Source organism: Dipodomys merriami, unplaced genomic scaffold (genome assembly GCF_024711535.1).
Source record: "Dipodomys merriami isolate MVZ:Mamm:240054 unplaced genomic scaffold, mDipMer1.0.p SCAF_149, whole genome shotgun sequence".
Classification (NCBI taxonomy): Eukaryota; Metazoa; Chordata; class Mammalia; order Rodentia; family Heteromyidae; genus Dipodomys; species Dipodomys merriami.
This window is the reverse complement of record NW_027202815.1, coordinates 2,728,247-2,737,965: the sequence shown is the minus strand read 5'-3', so window position 1 is coordinate 2,737,965 and position 9,719 is coordinate 2,728,247.

Genomic DNA, 9,719 nt, shown 5'->3' with positions numbered 1-9,719 from the left:
GTGGAGGATTAAGGTTAGGGTTAGGGTTAGGTAAGTGTTAGGGTTAGGGTTAGGCTGAGGGTGAGGGTGAAAGTGAGGTTTAGGGTTAGGGTTAGGATTAGGGTGAGGGGTAGAGTGAGGGGTAGGGTTAGGGTTAGGGTGAGGTTTAGGGTTAGTGTGAGGGGTAGGGTTAGGGTTAGTGTGAGGATAAGGGTTAGGTTGAGGGTTAGGTTGAGTGTGAGGGTTAGGTTTAGGGTGAGTGTTAGGGTGAGGGTTAGGGTTCAGGTTAGGGTAGGATTCAGTTTGGGTGAGGGTTAGGGTTAGGGTGATGTTTAGGGTGAGGTTGAGGGATAGGGTGAGGGTGAGGGTTTGGGTTAGGTTTAGTGTGAGGATTAAGTTTAGGGTTAGTGTTAAGTTTAGGTTGACGGTTAGGGTGTGGGTTAAGTTTAGGTCTAGGGTTAGGTTGAGGGTGAGGTATAGGGTGAGGGTTAGGGTTAGGGTGAGGGTTAGGAATAATGTTAGGTTAGGGTGAGGGTGAGGGTCAGTGTTTGGTTTAGGTTTACGTTTAGAGTTAGGGTGCGGGTGAGGGTGAGGGTTAGGATTAGTGTTAGGGTTAGGGTTAGGATGAGGGTTAGGCTGAGGGTTATGGTTAGGGTTAGTGTGAGGGTTAGGGTTAGGGTTAGGGATAGATTTAGGGTTATCATAAGGTTTAGGCAGAAGTTTAGGGTTAGGGTTAGTTTGAGGGTTAGGTATAGGGATAGGGTAAGGGTTACGGTGAGGGTAAAGGTTACGGTGAGGGTTAGGGTGAAGGTGAGTGTTAGGGTTAGGGTGAGCCTTATGGTGAAGTTTTAGGGTGAAGTTTTGGGTTGTGTTTAGGGTGAGGGTGAGGGTGTGGGTAAGTTTTAGGGTGAGGGTGATGGTGAGGGTGAGTTTTAGGTTTAGGGTGAGGGTAAGGGTTAGCGTAAGTGTTAGGGTCAGGGTGAGGGTTAGGGTTAGCATTAGGTTTAGGGTGAGGTTTAGGGTGAGTTTTTGCCTTAAGGTTAATGATAGGGTGAGGATTAGGGTTAGTGTTAAGTTTGTGGTGAGGGTTAGGCTGAGGGGAAGGGTTAGGGTTAGGGTGAGTGTTAGGTTTAGTGTGAGGGTTTGGATTAGGGTTAGGGTGACGGTAAGGGTTAGGGTGAAGGTTACAGTGAGTGTGAGGTTTAGGGTTAGCATTAGGTTTAGAGTTAGGTTTAGGATGAGTGTTAGCGTTAGGTTTAGAGTTAGGGTTAAGGTGAGGGTGAGGATTCGGGTGAGGGTGATTTTTTCATTTGGTACGGGTTAGGGATAGGGTTAGGATGAGGTTTAGGGTGAGGGTGTGGTTTGTGGTTAGGGTTAGGGTTAGGGTGAGGGTGAGGGTGAAGGTTAGTGTTAGGATGAGGGTTAGGTTTAGGGTGAGGGTGAGGGTTAGGTTGAGAGTTAGGGTTAGGGTTATGGTGAGGGTTAGGTTTGGGTGATGTTTAGTGTGAGGGTAAAGGTTAGGGTGAGGGTGAATGTTCTGTTGAGAATTATGGTTAGGGTTAGGGTTAGGGATTGCGTTAATGTGAGGGTAAGGGTTAGGGTGAGGGTTACGGTGAGGGTGAGGTTTATGGTTAGGGTGAGTGTTAGGTTTAGGGTTAGGGTTATGGTGAGGTTGAGGGTTAGGGTGAGCAGTAGGTTTAGGGTTAAATTTAGTTTGCGGGTTAGGTTGAGGGTAAGGGTTAGGGTGAGGTTAAGGGTGAGGGTGAGTTTTAGGTTTAGGGTGAGGGTAAGGGTCAGGGTGAGGGTTTGGGTTAGGGTTAGGGATAGGGTGATGATTAGTGTTAGTGTGAAGGATAGGGAGAGGGTTAGGATTAGGGTTAGTGTTAGGATAAGGGTAAGGGTGAGGGTTACTGTGAGGGTGAGAGTGAAGGTTAGGGTGAGGGTTAAGGTTAGGGTTATGGTCAGGGTGAGGGTTAGGGTGAGCCGTAGGTTTAGGGTTAGTGTTAGTTTGCAGCTTAGGGTGAGGGTAAGGATTAGGGTGAGGATTAGGGTGAGGGTGAGGTTTAGGGTTAGGGTGAGGTTAAGGGTTAGGGTGAGGGTTAGGGTGAGGGTGATGGTGAGGTTTAGGTTTAGGGTTAGGGTTAGGGTGAGGGTTAGGATTAGTGTGAGTGTTAGTGTGATGGTGAGGGTAAGGGAGAAGGTGAGGGTTAGAATGTGGGTGAGGGTGAGGGTGAGGTTTAGGGTTAGGATTAGTGTTAGGGTGAATTTTAGGATTAGGGTTAGTTTTAGGGTTATTGTTAGGGTTAGAGTTTGGGTTAGGGTGAGGCTGAGGGTGAGGTTCAGCATTAGGGTTAGGTTTAGGGTTAGGGTGAGTGTGAGGATGAGTGTGAGGGTTTGGATGAGGGTGAGGGTGTTTCGGTTATGTAAGTGTTAGGGTTAGGGTGAGGATTAGGGTGAAGCTGAGGGTTAAGCTGATGTTAGGTTTAGTGTGATGGTTAGGGTTAGGGTTAGGGTGAGGTTTAGGGTTAGGTTGATGGTTAGGGTGAGGGTGAGAGTTAGGATTAGGAATAGACTTAGTGTTAGAGTTAGGCTGAGGTGAAGGTCAGGGTGAGGGTGAAGGTTAGGGTTAGCGTTAAAGTTAGGTTCAGGGTTTAGGTTAGTGTGAGGGTGAGGGTGAGGGTTAGGGTGAGGTTGAGAGTTAGTTTTAGGGTGAGGGTTAGGATTAGTATGAGTGTTATGGTTAGGTTGAGTATGAGGGTTAGGGTTAGGTTGAGGATTAGGGTTAGGTTGAGGTTTAGGGTTAGGGTTAAGGTGAGAGTTAGGGTTAGGGTGATGTTTATTTTGAGGGTGAGGGTTTGGGTGAGGGTGAGTGTTCGGTTCAGGATGAGGGTTCGGGTGAGGGTGAGAGTTAGGGTGTGGTTGAGGGTTAGGGTTACGGTGAGAGGTTGAGGTGTTGGGATAGGGATAGGCTTAGGGTTTGTGTGAGGGTAAGGGTTAGGGTGAGAGTTAGGGTGAGGGTGCCAGTGAGGGTGAGGGTGAGGGTGAGGGTTATAGTTAGGGTTACGGTGAGGCTGAGGGTTAGGGTTAGGCTGAGGGTTCAGGTTAGTGTGAGGGTTAGTGTGATGGTGAGGGTCAGGGTGAGGTTGAGTGTTAGAATGAGGTTTAGGTGAGGGTTAGGGTTAGGATTAGGATTAGGGTGAGTTTTAGGGTTTGGGTTAGTGTTAGGGTTAGGGTAATTGTTAGGGTTAGGTTTAGGGAGAAGTGGAGTGTGATGCTGAGGTTTAGCGTTAGGGTTAGGGTTAGGGTTAGGGTGAGAGAGGGGTTGAGGGTTAGGCTTAGGATTTTGGTTAGGGTTACGGTAAGGCTGAGGGGGAAGGGGAGGTTGAGGGTGAGGGTTATGTTTAGGGTTAGGTTTAGGGTGAGGGTTAGGGTTAGGTTTAGGTTTAGTATAAGGTTTAGGCTGAGGATTAGGGTTAGGGTTAGTGTGAGTGTTAGGTTTAGGGTTAGCGTTTGGGTTAGGTTGAGGGTAAAGCTTAGGGTGAGGTTTAGGGAGAGGGTGAGGGTTAGGGTTAGGGTGAGGGTTAGGGTGAGGGTTAGGTTTAGGGTTATGGTTAGGTTTAGGGTGAGGGTTAGGGTGAAGTTTAGGTTTAGTTTTAGGGTTAACGTGAGGCTTAGGGTGTGGGTAAGTGTTAGGGTGAGTGTTAGAATAAGGATGAGGGTTAGGGTTAGGTTGAGGTTTAGGGTTAGGGTGAGTGTTAGGGTGAGGGTAAGGGATAGGGTTAGCATTAGTGTTAGGGTGAGGGTTAGGGTGTGGTTTATGGTTAAGGTTAGGTATAGGGTGAGGATTATGGTTAGGGTTAGGTTTAGGGGCGGGTTAGGTTGAGGTTTAGGGTTACGGTTAGGGTGAGGGTTAGGTTTAGTGTGAGGTTTAGGGTTAACTTTAGGTTTAGGGTTAGGGTTAGGATGAGGATTAGGGTTAAGGTGATGGTTAGGTTGAGGGTGAGCTTTAGGGTTAGGATGAGGGTTAGGGTTAGGAAGAGTGTGAGGGTTAGGTTTAGGGTGAGGGTTAGGTATAGGATGAGGATTAGGGTTAGGGTGAGGGTGAGGGTTAAGGTTAGGTTGAGAGTTAGGGTTAGGGTGAGGTTTAGGCTTATGGTTAGTGTGAGAGTTAGGGTTAGGTTGAAGTTTATTGTGTGGGTGAGTGTTATGCTGAGGGTTAGTGTTCATGTGAGGGTGAGGGTTCGTGTGAGGGTTAGGGTGTGTTTGAGGGTTAGGGTTAGGGTGAGAGTTAGGGTGAGGTGTCGGGATAGGGTTAGGGTTAGGGTTAGTGTGAGGATAAGGTTTTGGGTGAGGGTTAGGTTGAGCGTGAGGGTTATGGTTAGCGTTAGGGTTAGGGTTAGGGTTAGGGTTAGTGTGATGTTTAGGGTGAGATTGAGGTTAGTGTGAGGGTAAGGGTGAGGGTGAGGGTTAGGTTGAGGTTGGGGGTGAGTGTGAGAGTGAGGGTGAGGGTGAGGTTTATCTTTAGGGTTATGATGAGGGTGAGGGTTAGGGTTAGGATTAGGATTTGGGTTATGGTTAGGCTGAGGGTGAGGGTGAAATTGAGGGTGAGGGTTAGGGTTAGGGTTAGGGTGAGGGTTAGGGTTAGTGTGGGGGTTAGTGTGATGGTGAGGGTCAGGATGAGGGTGAGTGTTAGAATGAAGGTGAGGGTGAGGGTGAGGGTTAGGGTTAGGATTAGGGTTAGGGTGAGTTTTAGGGTAAGGGTTAGTGTTAGGGTGAGGGTTATTGTTAGGGTTAGGGTTAGGGTGAGGGTGAGGGTTAGCGTTAGGGTTAGGATTAGGGTTAGGGTGAGGGTGGGGTTGAGGGATAGGGTTAGGATTAGGGTTAGGGTTAGGGTTAGGCTGAGGAGGAAGGGGAGGTTGAGGGTGAGGGTTAGGTTTAGGGTTAGGGTTACGTTGAGTGTTAGTATTAGGTTTAGGGTTATTATAAGGGTTAGGCTGAGGGTAAGGGTTAGGGTTAGTGTGAGTTTTAGTTTTAGGGTTAGGGTTTGGGTTAGGTGGAGGGTAAAGTTGAGGGTGAGGGTTAGGGAGAGGTTGAGGGTTAGGGTTATGGTTGGGTTAGGGTTAGGGTAAAGGTTAGGTTTAGGTTTAGGTTTCAGGTGAGTGTTAGGGTGTGGGTAAGTGTTAGGGTGAGGGTTAGGGTGTGGGTGAGGGTTACAGTTTGGGTGAGTGTAAGGGTTAGGGTTAGGGTTAGGGTGAGGGTGAAGGTTAGGGCTAGCATCAGGGTTAGCGTGAGGGTGAGGGTTAGGGTTAAGGTTAGTGATAGGGTGAGGGTTAGGTTTAGGGTTAGGTTTAAGGTGAGGGTTAGGCTGAGGGGTAGGGTTAGGGTTAGGGTGAGGGTTAGGTTTAGTGTGAGGATTAGGGTTAGGGTTTGGGTGAGGGTAAGTGTTAGGTTGAGGGTTAGGTTGAGAGCGCGGTTTAGGGTTAGCATTAGGTTTGGGGTTAGGGTTAGGATGAGGGTTATGGTAAGTGTGAGGGTGAGGTTTGGGTTAGGGTTAGGGTGAGGGTTAGGGTGAGGGTGAGGGTGAGGGTTAGGTTTAGGGTGAGGATTAGGTTGAGTGTAAGTGTTAGGCTGAGGGTTAGGGTTAGGTTTAGGGTGAGGGTCAGGGTGAGGGTTAAGGTGAGAGTTAGGGTTAGGGTTAGAGTTAGGGTGAGGGTGAGTGTTTTTTCAGGGTTAGGTGGAGGATTAGTGTGAGGGTTAGTGTTAGGATTAGTCTTAGTTTTAGGGTTAGGCTGTGGGTGAGGGTGAAAGTGAGATTTTTTCAGGGTTAGGTGGAGGATTAGTGTGAGGGTTAGTGTTAGGATTAGTCTTAGTTTTAGGGTTAGGCTGTGGGTGAGGGTGAAAGTGAGGGTGAGTGTTAGGTTTAGGGTTAGGGTGAGGGATAGTGTGATGTGTAGGGTTAGGGTTAAGGTGAGGTTTAGGTTTAGTGTGAGGGTTAGGGTTAGGGTTAGGTTTAGGGTTAGTGTGAGGATAAGGGTTAGGTTGAGGGTGAGATTGAGGGTGAGGGTTAGGTTTATCCTTAGGGATAGGGTGAGGGTTAGTTTGCGGGTTAGGTTTAGGTTTAGGGTGAGGGTTAGGGTTAGGGTGATGTTTAGGGTGAGGCTTAGGATGAGGGTGAGTGTGAGGGTTAGGGTGAGGGTGAGTGTGAGGGTTAGGTTTAGGATTAGGGTTAGGTTTAGGGTTAGAGTTAAGGTGAGGCTTAGGTTTAGTGTGAGGTTAGGGTTAGGGTTAGGATGAGGGTGAGGGTAAGTGTTTGGGTGAGGGTTAGGGTGAGGGTTAGGGTGATTTTTAGGGTTAGGGATTGGCTTAGGTTTAGGGTTAAGGTTATTGTTAGAGTTAGGGTTAGGGTTAGGTTGAGTGTGAGGTTTAGCGTTAGGGATAGGGTTAGGGTTAGGGTGAGTGTGGGATTGAAGCTTAGGGTTAGGATTAGGGTAAGGGTTAGGGTAATGCTGAGGTTGAAGGGGAGGTTGAGGGTGAGGGTTTGGGTGAGGGCTGGGCTGAGGGTGAGGTTTAGGGTGAGGTTGAGGGTGAGGGTTTCGGTTAGGTAAGTGTTAGGGTTAGGGTGAGGATTGGGGTGAGAGTGAGTGTTAAGCTGAGTTTATGTTTAGGTTGAGGGTTAGGGTTAGGGTGACGGTTAGCATTAGGTTTAGGGTTAGTTTGAGGGTGAGGGTGAGGGGTAGGATTAGGGTTAGGTTGAGAGTTAGGGTTAGGGTTAGCGTTAGGGTGATGGTTAGGAAGAGTGGTAATGTTAGGGTTAGGGTCAGGTTTAGGTAAGTGTGCGGGTTAGGGTTAGGTTTAGGTTTAGGTTGAGGGTTAGGGTTAGGGTGTGGGTTAATGTTAGAGTTAGAGTTAGGGCTAGTTTGGAGGTGAGGGCTAGGTTTAGGAATAGGGTTAATGTTAGGGTGAGGGTTAGTGTTAGGGTAGGGTTAGGGTGATGGTTAGGGAGAGGGGTAATGTAAGGTTTAGTGTGAGGTTTAGGTGTGTGTGAGGGTTAGGGTTAGTGTTATGGTTAGGGTGATGGTTAGGTAGAGGGGTATTGTTAGGCTTAGGTTTAGGTTTAGGTGAGTTTGAGTGTTAGCGTTAGGTTTAGGGTTAGGTTGAGGGTTAGAGTTAGTGTTATGGTTAGGGTGATGGTTAGGAAGAGGGGTAATGTTAGGGTTAGGGTGAGGTTTAGGTGAGTGTGAGTGTTCGGGTGAGGGTGAGGATTAGGTTTAGGCTTAGGGTTAAGTTTATGGTGAGGGAAAGGGTTAAGGATGAGGGTTAGGATTAGTGTTAAGTTTAGGGTGAGGGTTAGAGTGAGGGTTAGTGTTAGGGTTAGGATGAGGGTGACGTATAGGGTGAGGGTTAGGGTTAGGATGAGGGTTAGGAATAGTGTTAGGTTAAGGTGAGGGTGAGGGTAAGTGTTATGTTGAGGGTGAGGGTGAGGGTGAGGGTGTGGGTTAGTGTGTGGGTGAGGGTTAGGGTTATGGTGAGGATTAGGTTTAGGCTGAGGGTTAAGGTTATGGTCAGGGTAAGGGTTATGGTTTGGTTTAGTGTGAGGGTGAGGGTTAGGGTTAGCGTTAGTGTTAGGGTGAGTGTTAGGGTTAGGGTTAGGGTGAGGGTGAGATATAGGGTGATGGTTACGGTTAGGGTGAGGTTTGGGGATAGTGTTAGGTTCGGGTGAGGATGAGGGTGAGTGTTAGGTTTAGGTTTAGGTTTAGAGTTAGGGTGAGGGTGAGAGTGAGGTTAGGATTACGGTTAGGTTTAGGGTTAGGATGAGGGTTAGGCTGAGGGTTAGGGTTAGGTTTAGTGTGAGGGTTAGGGTTAGGGCTAGGTTTAGGAGTATGGTGAAGGTTAGGGTTAGATTTAAGGTTAGCATAAGTTTTAGGCTGAGGGTTAGGCTTAGGTTAGTGTGAGGGTTAGGTTTAGGGTTAGGGTGAGGGTTAGGGTGAGAGTGAGGGTTAGGGTAAGGGTGAGTGTTAGGGTGAAGTATAGGTTTAGGGTTAGGGTGAGGGTGAGGGTGTGGGCAAGTGTTAGGGTGAGGGTTAGTGTGAGGGTGAGGTTTAGATTTAGGGTTAGGTTTAGGGTGAGTGTTAGGCTGAGGGGAAGGTTCAGGGTTAGCTTGAGGGTTAGGGTTAGGGTTAGGGTGACTGTAAGGGATAGGGTGAGGGTTAGGGTGAGTGTGAGGTTTAGGGTTAGCATTAGGTTTAGAGTTAGGGTTAGGATGAGTGTTAGGGTTAGGTTTAGGATTAGGGTTAGGGTGTGGGTGAGGCTTAGGTTTAGGGTTAGGGTGAGGGTTAGTTTTAGGTTGAGGGCCAAGGTGAGGGTGAGGATTAGGGTGAGGGTGAGTGTGAGGGTGAGGTTTTCGGTTAGGTAAGGGTTAGGGTTAGGGTTAGGGTGAGGTTTAGGGTGAGGGTGTGGGTTGGGGTAAGGGTAAGGTTTAGGGTCATGGTGAGGGTTAGGGTGAGGGTGATGTTTAGGGTTAGGGTTTGGGTGAGTGTTAGGGTTAGGGTGATGTTTAGTGTGAGGGCGAGGGTTAGCGTGAGGTTGAGTGTTCTTTTGAGAATAAGGGTTAGGTTTAGGGTGAGGGATAGGGTTATTGTGAGGGTAAGGGTTAGGGTGAGGGTTGGGGTGATGGTGAGGGTTAGGGTTAGGGTGAGGATTAGGTTAAGGGTTAGGGTTATGGTGAGGGTGAGGGTTAGGGTGTGCCGTCGGTTTAGGGTTAGGGTTAGTTTGCAGATTAGGTTGAGTTTAACGGTTAGGGTTAGGGTGAGGGTAAGGATTACGGTGAGGGTTAGGGTGAGGGTTTGGGTTAGGGTTAGGAATAGGGTGAGGATTAATGTTAGTGTGAGGGTTAGGGTGAGGTTTAGGATTAGGGTAAGTGTGAGGATAAGGGTTAGTGTGAGGGTTTGGGTGATGGTGAGGTGTTGGGTTAGTATTAGGGATAGGGAGAGCATTAGGGTGAGGGTTAAGTTTAGGGTGAGGTTTAGGGTTAGGTTTAGGGTGAGGGTTAGGGTTATGGTGATGTTTTTGGTCAGGGTGAGTGTTAAGGTGAGGGTGAGTGTTAGGTTTAGGGTTAGGGTTAAGGTGAATTGAGGGTGAGGGTTAGGATTAGGATTAGGGTTAGGGTTAGCGTTAGGGTGAGTGTTAGGGTGAGGATAAGGGTTCCGGTGATGGTGAGGATTACGGTGTGTGTGAGGGTTAGGGTTAGGGTGAGGATTGGGTTTAGGGTTAGGGTTAGGGTTATGGTGAGTTTTAGGGTTATGGTGAGATTTAGGGTGAAGTTAAGGGTTAGGGTTATCATTAGAGTTAGGATGAGGGGTAGGGTTAGGTTAGGTTTAGGGTGAGGTTGAGGGTGAGGGTGAGGGTTAGGGTTTGGGTTAGTGTGAGGGTTAGGGTTAGTGTGAGGGTGAGGGTGAGGGTGAGGTTTAGGGATATGGTAATTTTTAGGATGAGGTTTAGGTTTAGGTTTAGCATTAGGGTTAGGGTTAGGGTGAGGATAAGAGTGAGGGTTAGGGTTAGGTTCAGGATTATAGTTAGGGTAAGGTTTAGCGTTGGGGTGATGTTGATTGTGAGGGTGAGGTTTAGGGTGAGGGTGAGTGTTAGGGTGAGGGTGAGGGTTCAGTTGAGGGAGAGGGTTAGGGTGTGGTTGAGGGTTAGGGTTAGAGTGAGGGTTAGGGTGACTGTGATGGTTAGGGTGAGGG